Here is an 8,177-nt window from a genome sequence, read left to right on the forward strand (position 1 = left end):
GACAGATGGAGACGGAGACAGGTAGAGACAGATGGAGACAGAGACAGGTAGAGACAGATGGAGACAGAGACAGGTAGAGAAAGACAGATGGAGACAGAGACAGGTAGAGACAGATGGAGACGGAGACAGGTAGAGACAGATGGAGACAGAGACAGGTAGAGACAGATGGAGACAGAGACAGGTAGAGACAGATGGAGACAGAGACAGGTAGAGAAAGACAGATGGAGACAGAGACAGGTAGAGACAGATGGAGACAGAGACAGGTAGAGAAAGACAGATGGAGACAGAGACAGGTAGAGAAAGACAGATGGATGGAGACAGAGACAGGTAGAGACAGATGGAGACGGAGACAGGTAGAGAAAGACAGATGGAGACAGAGACAGGTAGAGACAGATGGAGACAGAGACAGGTAGAGAAAGACAGATGGAGACAGAGACAGGTAGAGACAGATGGAGACAGAGACAGGTAGAGAAAGACAGATGGAGACAGAGACAGGTAGAGACAGATGGAGACAGAGACAGGTAGAGACAGATGGAGACGGAGACAGGTAGAGAAAGACAGATGGAGACAGAGACAGGTAGAGACAGATGGAGACGGAGACAGGTAGAGACAGATGGAGACAGAGACAGGTAGAGACAGATGGAGACAGAGACAGGTAGAGACAGATGGAGACAGAGACAGGTAGAGACAGATGGAGACAGAGACAGGTAGAGACAGATGGAGACAGAGACAGGTAGAGACAGATGGAGACAGAGACAGGTGGAGACAGATGGAGACAGAGACAGGTAGAGACAGATGGAGACAGAGACAGGTAGAGACAGATGGAGACAGAGACAGGTAGAGACAGATGGAGACAGAGACAGGTGGAGACAGATGGAGACAGAGACAGGTAGAGACAGATGGAGACAGAGACAGGTAGAGAAAGACAGATGGAGACAGAGACAGGTAGAGAAAGACAGATGGAGACAGAGACAGGTGGAGACAGATGGAGACAGAGACAGGTAGAGACAGATGGAGACAGAGACAGGAAGAGACAGATGGAGACAGAGACAGGTAGAGACAGATGGAGACAGAGACAGGTAGAGAAAGACAGATGGAGACAGAGACAGGTAGAGACAGATGGAGACAGAGACAGGTAGAGACAGATGGAGACAGAGACAGGAAGAGAAAGACAGATGGAGACAGAGACAGGTAGAGACAGATGGAGACAGAGACAGGTAGAGACAGATGGAGACAGAGACAGGAAGAGAAAGACAGATGGAGACGGAGACAGGTAGAGAAAGACAGATGGAGACGGAGACAGGTAGAGAAAGACAGATGGAGACAGAGACAAGTAGAGAAAGACAGATGGAGACAGAGACAGGTAGAGAAAGACAGATGTAGACAGAGACAGGTAGAGAAAGACAGATGGATGGAGACAGGTAGAGAAAGACAGATGGATGGAGACAGGTAGAGAAAGACAGATGGAGACAGAGACAGGTAGAGAAAGACAGATGGATGGAGACAGGTAGAGAAAGACAGATGGATGGAGACAGGTAGAGAAAGACAGATGGAGACAGAGACAGGTAGAGAAAGACAGATGGAGACAGAGACAGGAAGAGAAAGACAGATGTAGACAGAGACAGGTAGAGACAGATGGATGGAGACAGAGACAGGTAGAGAAAGACAGATGCAGACAGAGACAGGTAGAGAAAGACAGATGGAGACAGAGACAGGTAGAGACAGATGGATGGAGACAGAGACAGGTAGAGAAAGACAGATGCAGACAGAGACAGGTAGAGACAGATGGATGGAGACAGAGACAGGTAGAGAAAGACAGATGGAGACAGAGACAGGTAGAGAAAGACAGATGGAGACAGAGACAGGTAGAGAAAGACAGATGGAGACAGAGACAGGTAGAGACAGATGGATGGAGACAGAGACAGGTAGAGAAAGACAGATGCAGACAGAGACAGGTAGAGAAAGACAGATGGAGACAGAGACAGGTAGAGAAAAACAGATGTAGACAGAGACAGGTAGAGAAAGACAGATGGATGGAGACAGGTAGAGAAAGACAGATGGAGACAGAGACAGGTAGAGAAAGACAGATGGATGGAGACAGGTAGAGAAAGACAGATGGATGGAGACAGGTAGAGAAAGACAGATGGATGGAGACAGGTAGAGAAAGACAGATGGAGTCAGAGACAGGTAGAGACAGATGCAGACAGAGACAGGTAGAGAAAGACAGATGGAGACGGAGACAGGTAGAGAAAGACAGATGGATGGAGACAGGTAGAGAAAGACAGATGGATGGAGACAGGTAGAGAAAAACAGATGTAGACAGAGACAGGTAGAGAAAGACAGATGGAGACAGAGACAGGTAGAGAAAGACAGATGGAGACAGAGACAGGTAGAGACAGATGGAGACAGAGACAGGTAGAGACAGATGCAGACAGAGACAGGTAGAGAAAGACAGATGGAGACGGAGACAGGTAGAGAAAGACAGATGGGTGGAGACAGGTAGAGAAAGACAGATGGATGGAGACAGGTAGAGAAAAACAGATGTAGACAGAGACAGGTAGAGAAAGACAGATGGAGACGGAGACAGGTAGAGAAAGACAGATGGAGACAGAGACAGGTAGAGACAGATGGAGACAGAGACAGGTAGAGAAAGACAGATGGAGACGGAGACAGGTAGAGAAAGACAGATGGATGGAGACAGGTAGAGAAAGACAGATGGATGGAGACAGGTAGAGAAAAACAGATGTAGACAGAGACAGGTAGAGAAAGACAGATGGAGACAGAGACAGGTAGAGAAAGACAGATGGATGGAGACAGGTAGAGAAAAACAGATGTAGACAGAGACAGGTAGAGAAAGACAGATGGAGACAGAGACAGGTAGAGAAAGACAGATGGAGACAGAGACAGGTAGAGAAAGACAGATGGAGACGGAGACAGGTAGAGAAAGACAGATGGATGGAGACAGGTAGAGAAAGACAGATGGATGGAGACAGGTAGAGAAAGACAGATGGAGACGGAGACAGGTAGAGAAAGACAGATGGATGGAGACAGGTAGAGAAAGACAGATGGATGGAGACAGGTAGAGAAAGACAGATGGAGACGGAGACAGGTAGAGAAAGACAGATGGATGGAGACAGGTAGAGAAAGACAGATGGAGACAAAGACAGGTAGAGACAGATGGAGACGGAGACAGGTGGAGAAAGACAGATGGACATACACAGACTGGCATGCAGACAATCAGACAAAGGCCGAGACAGATTGATGCGCTATTTTCACTCGATAAAACAAGCCACGTTATAAAATCTGTCAACTTATGCAAAGACATTTCGATTTTGCACCGCCTACGCAAGAATTGAATACAGGTATACAGTAACACGCACGTACCTGGATTATCTGATACCACTCCAATACCAATGTACAGGTTTTCAAAGAACAAACATAACAGTCAAGCATTGGGAGAAAAATAACTTGAATCAATGACCTGACAGAAATGACAATTGCAGACAGACATGTATACAGACACATAACACCAACACACTCACACAGACAGACAGACCGACACACACACACACACACACACACACACACACACACACACACACACACACACACACACACACACATTCTCTCTAGCTCTCTCTCTCTCTCCCTCTCTCTCTTTCTCTCTCTGTCTGTCTTTCTCTGTCTCTGTCTGTCTGTCTCTCTCTCTGTCTCCCTGTGTGCGTGTGTGTGTGTGTGTGTGTGTGTGTGTGTGCTTGTGTGAACTTGCGTGCGTGGGTGCCTCTACTGACGTACCAGCGTACGTCAGTGCGTGTTTGCATGTATCCGAGTAGTTCTGCAGGTCTCTGTCCATGTCGGTGTATTCAGTGTTATTCCCCCCTCTGCTTCTTTACCTCTGTAAACTTGTAGAGCTAGTTATTTTTCGATAATCACCCAGCAACCAAACAAATAACGAGCCAGCAACAGCCTGAATCCTCGATAGTGCAATGGGTTGAGAAGCTGTTCTGTTTTGGTACTACTTTTGCGACTGAAAAGTTCCGAACGCTCTATACGTACGAAATATACATCTCTGGAGCAAACAATACAAACATACCGCATTTAAATTAACAACTACAGGCCTGAACACATGAATCTCCATATAAAATCCATGAGTTAGGTTGTTTTCTGAGTCTAGATCTGCCGTGCACACACCGTTCATCACAAGCAAATTCCCAAGGCAAGTAACTCATACTCTTGCCGACAAGAGTAGTTCCCCTTCTTTTAACGCAGTTTCTTCGACAACACTGACTGCAATCCGACGGTCAGTTTTCAACAATATTTCATTTTATAAACAGATCACACGCAACCAAATGCACACATCTCATCAATTTAAACAACATAAAGCGGTTTCATACACTATTTTCCCCAGAAAACTGAACTTCATACAGTAATTAACGTTGGAACACGGGTGCAAAAGTTCGTCTGCTAGTCCCATTTGACGAAAGAACATTTTCCTAAACGATACTAAAACATAAACAGAACACACAATATCTGCCTTTACCGCCACAGCAGAATAACAGCATATCTGTGTACTTGATTTTAGTCTAAAACAGGGAAACTGACAAGAAGTGTTAACAGAATGGAATGATTTGCACGGAACTATACAACCGCGCATTAATCGATCGCCTGCGCAGGTTGACTGGTTGAGTGATTCGGATTCGATCAAACTTTCGCACAAAAACTCCTGTTTTCTTTGAATAACTGAAGAAAGGAGGAATAAAGAGGTTACACACCTCGTCTCAGTGATTATTAAAAATAATGGTCTCAGTTCGCGGTCATGAAAAAGCTCGCTGAAGCTCGCATTTTTCATGATCCGCCAACTTCGACCATTATTTTTAATAATCACTGGGACTCGGCATGTAACCTCTACTTCATTCACCATGTGGGAAAATACGTTCATTCATACGATCTTTTTGCTAAATTCACTTAGTAAGAGAGGAACGTTTAGCGCGGGTACCGCTCATACTAATAGTGAAACAACAAAGCGATGATGGCTGTCCCCTGAACAGCTGTGACTTTAAACAGCTAGGTTATGGCTTACTTTAGCCAGACGTGACACAGCTAACAGAGAAAACAGTGACACAGTTAATTGAAAATAATGACACCAGGCGGTTGAGATTTCTAACGGAGATATCTGTAATTTGGATATTGGTGCTGGTGTTTCTAGCCAAAGGTGTGAATCTAAATGAAAACAGGTGTTACTGTTAGCACCGGGGCTGGGCAGTTGCCGCCATTGCCGGTCAGTCTCAATGTATGGCACACTGCGAATGCATATTTTGCGACTTCGTGCAACAGTTCAGTACAGTACTTGCAGCAAGTGGCTTCGCCCCCCCCCCCCCCCCCCCCAACCCCCTCCCCCCCTTCCGACCGAGTCCTGGTCATTGATCCCCTAAAATCACACTGCTGCCGGACTCGTCAATAACATCTTCTCTATTAGTAGAAAACGTTTGCCCCCCCCCCCCCCTCCCCCTCCCCCTTTTGACTATCATCATTGCGATCACCCGCTTTATACATGTTTTTACCGTGTTAGGATGCCGGCAGTAGACTGTGTTATTTAAACATAGCTGAATAAGAATAGCCAACATCACTGCATTCTTTCTTATCAATATTTTTTTCTCTCCAAATACTGTCGGCAAACTTTCGCAGATCTGTGGTGGTTCACTTTATCGTTCTCGCAAAAAAGGTGTCTTTCACGATGCTCTTTGCAAAGATCACCGAGTACAACTCGTAGCACTGTCCATTTAGCTATTTTTTTGGCTCACGTAAGTAGCCTATGCGATCGTAACTTTGTCTGTCTGTGCGTGCGTGTGCGGTGCGTCCCGCCAGCGCTACGTGTCATTTGTGCTACGTATCGTTTGCGCTATTTTCTGTAGTGCTATCGACACAAATTGCCAAAAACAGTAGTGCTATCGGCACGTAGTGCTATTGCCACAATTCACACATGCCATTATCACTACGTCTCAATAGAACTACGTGTCGATATAACTATTTTTGAAAATCCAATGTACTGTAGCGCTACGTGTCGATAGCGCTACGTGTCGATAGCACTACTACATGTTCAAACGGCAGACACTTCCCTTTGTGTTTGCGTGTGAGTGTGTATCTATATCTATATATATCTATATATATATACGACTTGTGTCTGTGTGTGTGTGTGTGTGTGTGTGTGTGTGATTGATCGCCATGCACGGCCAAAGTTCTCGATGGATCTACTTCAAATTTGGTGTCCATATTCAGATACACCCTGCACAAAATCTGGTCCATGAGATATTTCAATACGTGCTCTCAGCGCGCAGCGCAAACCGATTTTGGTTCCACCTCAGCTACCCGGGCCCCCATACCGACACACCATAGCCGCTACACCACATCACAACGCCAAAGTTCTCGGTGGATCTTTTTCAAATTTGGACACCGTATTCAGCTACACCCCGGACACAATATCATCGATGAGATATTTCAACACGTGCTCTCAGCGCGCAGCGCTGAACTCATTTTCGTTTTTGTGTTCATTTCACCATTATAAGTAACTCTTCCTTATCTTCTCCAGTGTTTGGCGTTTATCTCCCTTCCTTCGTATGGCTTTCCCGTTCAGTTGTAAACTACACTGCGCTGTCCACTGCGCTGAGCGTCTTCGGATATTCCCGGCGTTCTGTTACTGGTACTATTTTTAGAAGGTCAACGCAGTGTACAGAACGTAAATTGGACCCGTAAATTATCCTCACTGTAAAAGTGCAAAGGTCGAATCAATTTATAGCCACGCGAAAAATACACTGTCATCTATCTCTCTATAGATACGGCTTCTCTGTGTTTTTGTGTGTGTGTGTGAGTGTGTGTGTCTCTTATGTAAGCAACACCTGTGCATTGTTCAGTTCTGTTTGTGATGTGGTCTGGCGGCTTTTGTGTAATTTTATGTACTGGCCTTCCTTTGAGAAGCCATAACTTGCTCAGTCCTGTTTGAGTGGAGTTCGCCTCCAAAGGTGATTAACACGGTTACATTCGTCGACAAGGATGGGACTCGATATGGTCAGGAATGGCATTATGGCCACTAAATCATTTTCGTGCTGTTCCCATTCCACGAATCTGGGAGGGACCTAAGCTTGGCGGGTCCATTGTTCGGACCCGGCGAAGCCGGCGTACGGCTCTAAGTACTTCTTCCCGGCGAAGCCGGCTACCCGGCGAAGCGGGTATTCATTCTAGTATATATATATACGACTTGTGTCTGTGTGTGTGTGTGTGTGTGTGTGTGTGTGTGTGTGTGTGTGTGTGTGTGTGTGTGTGTGTGTGTGTGTGTGTATGTGTGTCCGCGATACACGCCCAAGGTTCCCGATGGATCTGTTATTTGGTGGGCATATTCAGGTAGACCCCGGACACAACCTGCTCGATGAGATATTTCAACACGTGCTCTCAGCGCGCAGCGCTGAACCGATTTTGGTTTTTCTCTGGATCCATTCCCAGTAACTCTTCCTTATCTTCTCCAGTGTTTTCAGCGTTTATCTCCCTTCCTTCGTGTGGCGTCAATCCATATTCCCGTTACTACGTTACTATTTTTAGAATGTCACTGCACTGTCCAGAACGCTTTCATTGCACCCGTAAGTTGTCCTTACTGTAAAAGTGAAAAGGTCGAATCAATTTATAGCCACGCGAAAAATACACTGTCATCTATCTCTATATATTTATAGATATAGATATACATATATATATACGGCTTCTCTGTGTGTGTGTGTTTTTTTGTGTGTGTGTGTGTGTGTGTGTTTGTGTGTGTGTGGGCAACACCTGTGGATTGTAGAGTTCTGTTTGTTATGTGGTCTGGCGGCTTTGGTGTGTCTGTATGTTCAGGCCTTCCTTCGAGAAGCCATAACAGTTATTCTCAATCCCGTTTGAGTGGACTTCGCCTTCAAAGGTGATTGTGGTGTTTCGGCACTCGGTTACATTTGGCGTCGTCGACAGCGATGGGACTCGACATGAAATGTTCAGGCCACTGAATCATTTTCGTGCTGTTCCCACTCCACCTGGGAGGGACCTAAGCTTGGCGGGTCTATGGTTCGGAACTTTGGGGACAATATGAAGTTCATTCAAAGGGGGTCGAGTGTGACAGGGAGACTACCGTCGCCCTTCACAGCAGACTCTGCAGAGTTGTT

Source organism: Littorina saxatilis, linkage group LG11, assembly GCF_037325665.1.
Source record: "Littorina saxatilis isolate snail1 linkage group LG11, US_GU_Lsax_2.0, whole genome shotgun sequence".
In the NCBI taxonomy this organism is placed as follows: domain Eukaryota; kingdom Metazoa; phylum Mollusca; class Gastropoda; order Littorinimorpha; family Littorinidae; genus Littorina; species Littorina saxatilis.